The sequence below is a fragment of the Coenobita brevimanus genome, chromosome 53 (genome assembly GCF_032717465.1).
Source record: "Coenobita brevimanus isolate Jiangsu-jjx chromosome 53, ASM3271746v2, whole genome shotgun sequence".
Lineage (NCBI taxonomy): Eukaryota > Metazoa > Arthropoda > Malacostraca > Decapoda > Coenobitidae > Coenobita > Coenobita brevimanus.
This window is the reverse complement of record NC_137006.1, coordinates 19,131,671-19,138,553: the sequence shown is the minus strand read 5'-3', so window position 1 is coordinate 19,138,553 and position 6,883 is coordinate 19,131,671. Positions and strand designations below refer to the sequence as shown.

The 6,883-nt window shown below is 44.7% G+C and overlaps 1 pseudogene; it reads left to right on the top strand.

Moving 5' to 3' along the window:
* The first annotated feature begins 6,354 nt into the window (after nt 1-6,354).
* On the top strand, nt 6,355-6,681 carry LOC145400769 (cold shock-like protein CspC pseudogene; annotated as a pseudogene).
* Nucleotides 6,682-6,883: the final 202 nt, after the last annotated feature.

The window sequence follows — 6,883 nt, the reverse complement described above, 5'->3', positions numbered from 1 at the left end:
CACCCAACTCTCCCTGCTGTCACCCGCCTCATACCTAGTCTCAGCTTTCCATCCACCAGTTAGAGGTCAGAAATACCACCACCTTTCCCCCTCAAAGCTCTCACATCCAACAATCTTCCTTCTACATTCCTGGACACAACCACATAGTCCATCAATACTCTATGAACAATCCTTCCACCCTCCTGTCTCACCCATTAATATTTATATCTTTCTTCTTAAACAAGGTACTTCCAATCATCATCTCTAACTCAACACACATCCTTATCATTCTTTCTCCATTATCATTTCTTCCGGGCACACCATTCATATCAACGACACCTTTAACTGCCACATTTCCCACTCTAACATTCAGATCTCCCATCATTACCACAATCACATTTTCTCCAAAACTCTGCAGACACTCATCAATATCATTCCAGAAAGACTCCCTCTCCTCATCATCCCTAATACGCCCATATGCACTCACGAATAACCTCAACTCAGTTCCAAATTTCGCATTCACCCACATTAGTCTCGATGATGACTCCTTCCATTCAATCACACACTGTTGCACTTCCTATCTATTCTATCTATAGCCCGACGCCCTAATCCCGCAAAGGGTGGCCGCAGACAAAACGCCTCCAAGTCACTCTGTCACCCACCATTTGACTACCCTCCCCCCAACTCACCCCCCCCTCCCTCATATACCTCTCAACTCCATCCCTCCACCTCATCCTCGGTCTACCCCTCCCTCTCCCTCCCTCCACCTCACCTACACACACCCTTTTAGTCAATCTTTCATTCTCCATTCTCTCCACATGTCCAAACCACCTCAGTGTATTTCTCCTAATCTTCTCAACCACATCCACATCTACCCAACAACGTTCCTTCACTTCTTCATTCGTCAACCTGTCCCTCCACGTCACTCCACATGCTCCTCTCAAGTAACTCATTTCCACTGCTCTCACTCTTGACTTGTTCCCCTCTTGCAAGGTCCACGCCTCGCTTCCATACGTCAGGGTAGGGATCACAATACCATCATGCAGTGACTTCTTAACTTCCATACTCACCTCCCTATTTCTCATCACTGCTTTCAGTGTACCAACAACCTTCCTTCCCTGCTGTACCCTTTCAGGCACTTCATCCCCCAAAGTTCCATCCTTACTCATCACACTACCCAAGTACTTGAATGCACTCACATTCTCCATATCCTCACCATCCAACCTCACTGCACACTCTGTGACTTCATTCCTCTCAAACACCATAACTTTACTTTTGTTTACATTAACTTTCAGTTTCCTCCTCCTACACACTGTCCCAAATTCATTCACCAAACCTTGCAACTCCCATTCATCTTCACTCAACAATACTGTATCATCAGCAAACAGCAACACAGGAAGCTTCCAAATCTCACCCTCATTCATTAGGGCCAGCCCCACATCCACTGCCCTACCTTGCACCTCCTTTACAACCCCATCCATATACATATTAAACAGCCATGGAGACATCACACACCCGTGTTTCAGTCCCACATTGAGATCAAAGAACTCACTCAGCTCACCATCCACTCGCACCGTAGCCCTAGCTCCCTCGTACATACTCTTCACAGCACTCAACAATTTCCCCTCCACTCCATATATTCTTAATACCTTCCACATACCTTGCCTATCTATTCTGTCATAAGCTTTCTCCAAGTCCATGAAGGCAGCATACACTTTCCTTCCCTTCTCTAGATACTTCTCCACTAAACATCTTAGAACAAATATCTGATCTACACACCCTTTTCTCTTCCTAAATCCCCCTTGTTCTTCTCCAACTAGCTCCTCTGTCATATGCCTAACCCTATCAATGAGTATTCTACCATATATTTTACCAGTCACACTAAGAAGGCAAATACCCCTATGGTTACCACATACTTCTGTCTCCCCTTTTCCTTTGTACAGAGGAACAATTATACCTGATTTCCAGTCCTCTGGAACCCTTCCCTCTTCCCAAGCCAATCTACACAACTTCCGTATCCACTCCACAACAATCTCACCCCCATACCTAAGCATTTCACCACACACTCCATCAATTCCTGGGGCCTTTCCCAGCTTAATCTTCTTCATCGCTTCCACTACTTCCGCCCTACTGATCTCTCCCTCCCTCCTCTCATCTCTTCTTCTCGCAGCCATTCCCCAACCACTTATACTCACATTGCTCTCACTCTCTACATTCAACAAATCCTCAAAGTGCTCCTTCCATCTCCTCAATTTCTCTCTCTTCTCCACCAACAATCTATTATTCCTATCTTTCACTCCCCTATTACTTCTCCTTTCACACTGCCTTACTTTCTTTACCTCCTTCCAAAACAATTTCTTACTCTCCCTCCATTTCACACTCAGATTCCTTCCAAACTCTTCATCCACTTTCTTCTTACTCTCCTTCTCCAGTCTCTTAACCTCCCTTCTCCTGCTCACATATACCTCTCTCTTCTCTCTCTCATCTTCTCCCCTACCTCTACTCGCCAACCATTCACCATATGCCTTCTTCTTTTGTTCCACAGCTCGTTTCACCTCATCATTCCACCATGCTGTCCCTTGCACACCCTTGCATCTCCTCCTCACTCCACAAACCGCCTCACACGCTGCGCCTATCTCTTCCGTGAATATCTTACATACGTCTTCCATCCCTTCCATCTGCTCTAGCTCATACCTTCCCAATCTTTCTTCCACTATGCTCTTATACTCTGTCATTTTCTCACTATCTTGCAATTTCTCCACTCTTCTCACAGGAGCTGCTTCCTCCTGTCTTCCCCTTCGCCTCCTCAATCACTTTCTTTGCATCTTTACCTTGGCCATCACTAAGTGATGGTCCTAGACTCCATTCCCCCACCCTCACCACACTCTTGCATCCAACACCTGTCTTCTCATTCGCTCATCCACACACACGTAGTCTATCATTGCCTTTCGTTCAACAAGTTCACCATCCATCCTCCTCATTACTCTCCATGTATACCGGTGGATCATCTTATGACGAAAGTAGGTGTTGGCTATTGCCAACCCCTTACAAGCACAGATGTCCACCAAAGCACTACCATTCCCATCTACTTCAGCTGGCACACCCCACTGACCAACCACTCCATCCACTCGTACATTCCCAACTTTGCCATTCATGTCTCCAATCAACAGCACTCTCTCGCTCCTCTCAAACTTGTCCATACATGCTTCTACTCTCGCCCAAAACTCATCTTTCACTCTTGCCACTCGATCCTCTGTTGGAGCATACACACATACAATCGCCCATGCTTGTATACCTACTTTCATCCTCACCCATACAATCCTTGCACCCACTGTTCCATACTCTTCCGCGACCACTAATATTAGCCACTCTTTCTCTCTCTCTTCTTTTATCACACCTGACATCCTTCCAAGTCATACCTCCAAACTTAAATTCGCTTTTCCCTCTTATCTTTGTTTCACTCAAAGTTAACTCATCAAACTTTCTTCTCACAAACATTTTTTCAATCTCCTCCCTTTTAACCTCAGTCGTACTACATCCACGCACATTCACGGACCCAATCCTCAAGGTACGGGGATAACTCAGTCCCCCTCCCCTTTCTATTCCCTGTCTCACTGTAGGAACTAGAAATACAGAGGAGTGGGTTCCTAGTCCCCTCATCCCGCCCCTTTTAGTTGCCTTTTATGACACGCAGGGAATACGGTGACAGAATGCTTCCAAACACAACCTGGCCGCAGAGTGATAGCACCACCCCATAGTGCGGCCAGACTGCCCCTCCTTCCCCCCTGCCACAAGGGGTAGTAGCAGGTTTGGTAAGAGCAATAATAAAATTGAAAAGACGTCCTTGGACTGAAGGAGTCAACAATAATAATTATTCTAAATCTTCTAAGCCAATCTTTATAGCAAGCAAGAAGGGATAACATAATTGGGGTGATGTTAGAGTGACTAGGAGAATGCTCATTTTTTCACTGCTAGTAGGATAAGACAACGGGTACATTCAATAGTGGCAACCATCTCTACAGTAGTCTAATGGCACCTGCGGTAAAACATTGGAATAAATGCCTTGTAGCCCACAGGCAGATACAGTACAGCTAAATTCCTAGTGCTCTAGCTTGTCCCTTGTGTCATATATATGGCTTTTCCAGTGCGGCATAGATATGCCGTCGATAACAGCAACATATCTGAATCTTGCAAATGAAACCCACTTGGATTTGAGTCCTTGCAGCTGATTGGAGCTAAGCCAAAAAGAAAAAGAAAACACTGATGAAGAAAAGCTTGTCATGTTTTCATTTCCAACATTCATATCAAATGCTGACCCAGGATCGGGGAGTAGTATACGAAGCACGGTAATATAACTGTAACTGAGACATACCCAGACTTATTTAAATTCCATCTTTGGCTAGCCCGATGAACCAAGGTTCCCGCGTTTATGACGTTATCATGCCGAATAAAGACGTCAGAGTCTCTAGACAGGTCACCACTCTGAACCGTTATATCATTTCATATTGTAATTAACTTTCATGCAGGATATGCAGAGCGTACCTGTTAAATATGTGATAAGTACTCTCTCTCTCTCTCTCTCTCTCTCTCTCTCTCTCTCTCTCTCTCTCTCTCTCTCTCTCTCTCTCTCTCTCTCTCTCTCTCTCAACAGATAGAATGACAGACAGATAATAATCTTGTGTTATATGATTCTTTATTATGTTTTTATTAATTTGAGTACATTTTCAATATCGAAATGTGGTGAATATAATGGAATGTCATTTGATGTTTTTGTTTACAAGAGAGGCCTGTGCACGTGAGAAAGGCATTATATTCGTGAGCATCGCATAGCTTGAAAGTATCATGGAAGACGAGAAGTTTCTTGCTGAGGCTTCTTCTTCTTCTTCCTTTTCCTGTCGGGGGGGGGGGGATTGTAATACCCATTGCAAAAGACATTTGTTGGGTCACGTCCATTGCTGTTGTTGATAAAGGTGTTTGCACTCGTGGTCTCCTTCTCTGTTGAGTTTACCTTGGTTGTGGCTGTCTGGCGTGTGTCGTCTGGTTTGGAGTAGGGAGAACTGACCTTGGATGTGGCCAGCCAAGCGAGCTGAGCTCGATGAAGAAGAAGGAGGCTTCATCATGCCACACAGTGTGATAGGCAATTCTGTTTTTGGACTGCCATTCTACCCTGCCATTGGTACTTATTCTGTGTATTGTCCCACTGTGATAGACATTTTCTTTTTCTACTGAGGTTTTGGCTGGAGTGGGTCCCACTCAAATAGTGGCCTGTCTCCCACCAACTGAGAAAATTCTGAACACAGTAACTCTGTTGCTCTGCTGGGTTGAACAAAAATATTTCACCGGTAGATGTGTAATATCATTTTCGAAGAGGATGATGCATGTTTGTAGGCATTTCTCAATGGACACGAAATTAGCCATAATCATGAACCATAGAGACTGTTTTGCAACTCTTCTGCCAAAGTCTTTGAAAACAAGATGGGCTTGATTTAGTATTCTCTAACAACATCTCTGCCTAGGCTACTGATGAGAAGAGCATATAAACATTCTGTAGCAACAGGAACGAATATTTAGGAATAACTGTAGGAAAATGTCAGTATGTCAGATTTCAAGGAAAAATTCTTTTTTTTTTCATTCTTGTTAACATCAGAAATTTTGGTTAGGAAAGAGTTTAAGAACTAGAGGGGATAAGCTTAGTTGTTACTCACACTTACAGGTTCGTATGACTTATCCTACTCAACAGGTTCAGATCATCTGACGTTACCATGATAATGTACTTGAGTTCTCCTGACCATGGAAGACTTATGATATCAGAAGTATCTCTCTCAGAGTTCTAAACTCGGTGTCACTTAAATATCATCATATGACGTTGGCTGAAATATAATACAAATATTGTTCGAAGCATTACATAATTGATAACGACAGAAATAACTCTGTTAATAGCAGAAATACAATAATAATATTGTTTAAAGGAACACAAAAAGCATTCATAGAACCAGTATAACTATTATCCTTTGGGTCACCAGGTACAGCTCATAAGGTATCTCACAACTACTGCTACTCCATAGATTGAGGAGCGTGCCCATAAATATGGTATCAAGTGGCCCCTGGCGATTCATCACAGTCAGCTGGGTACGTATCAGGCAGTATCAGTCACACGCATACCTCTGTAAGAAGAAATTGCAAAGTTTAATCGTTTAATTCATTGGCTGCCCACAATGAACCACCTCCACTCCCTCCAATCCCCCCCTCCCCTCCTCCCCGGTCAAATTGCCCAAGAAACGGACTTAGCCACAGAGCCATAAAGCGTGAGTTGACATACTAGTCTCTCTTCAGTCAAGCCATCCTTCATCACCAGAGAAGACTTAACCGGCAGTCATGGACGCCACATCTCCTGCTACTGCCTGCGACCCATTTAGGGGGGCACAAAACAGACCACCATCTCTGGTGGCCCAGACAAAGATCAGGGGAACCGTGGTTTGGTTTAACATCAGGGCTGGGTATGGCTTCATTAAGTGTCAGGATACTGATGATGTTTTCGTGCACCGCCAGGCTGTCGTTACACCAAACCCATGGCACCTCCCATGCTCCCTTGGGGCTGATGAGATGGTGGAGTTTAGTCTCTCTGGGACTCCCAAGGGTCCAGAGGCTCGGGATGTTACTGGGCCGGGACGTTTAGCTGTGCAGGGTTCTGCCCATGCATGATGACGTCTCACGGCCTGGGGACGACAGGTCAGGGGTCCTTGGAGTCCTAGAGAGATAAGCATCTCAATGACGAGGGCTTTTTGTGAGGGTGATAAGGGGGTTTTAAATGTTCTCCTCCCCAGGATCTTTGAGGAGAATGAGTTGCTTCACCATGACATCCCCAGTTGCTTCACCCGCAATATACATTCTGCCCCTCACCACC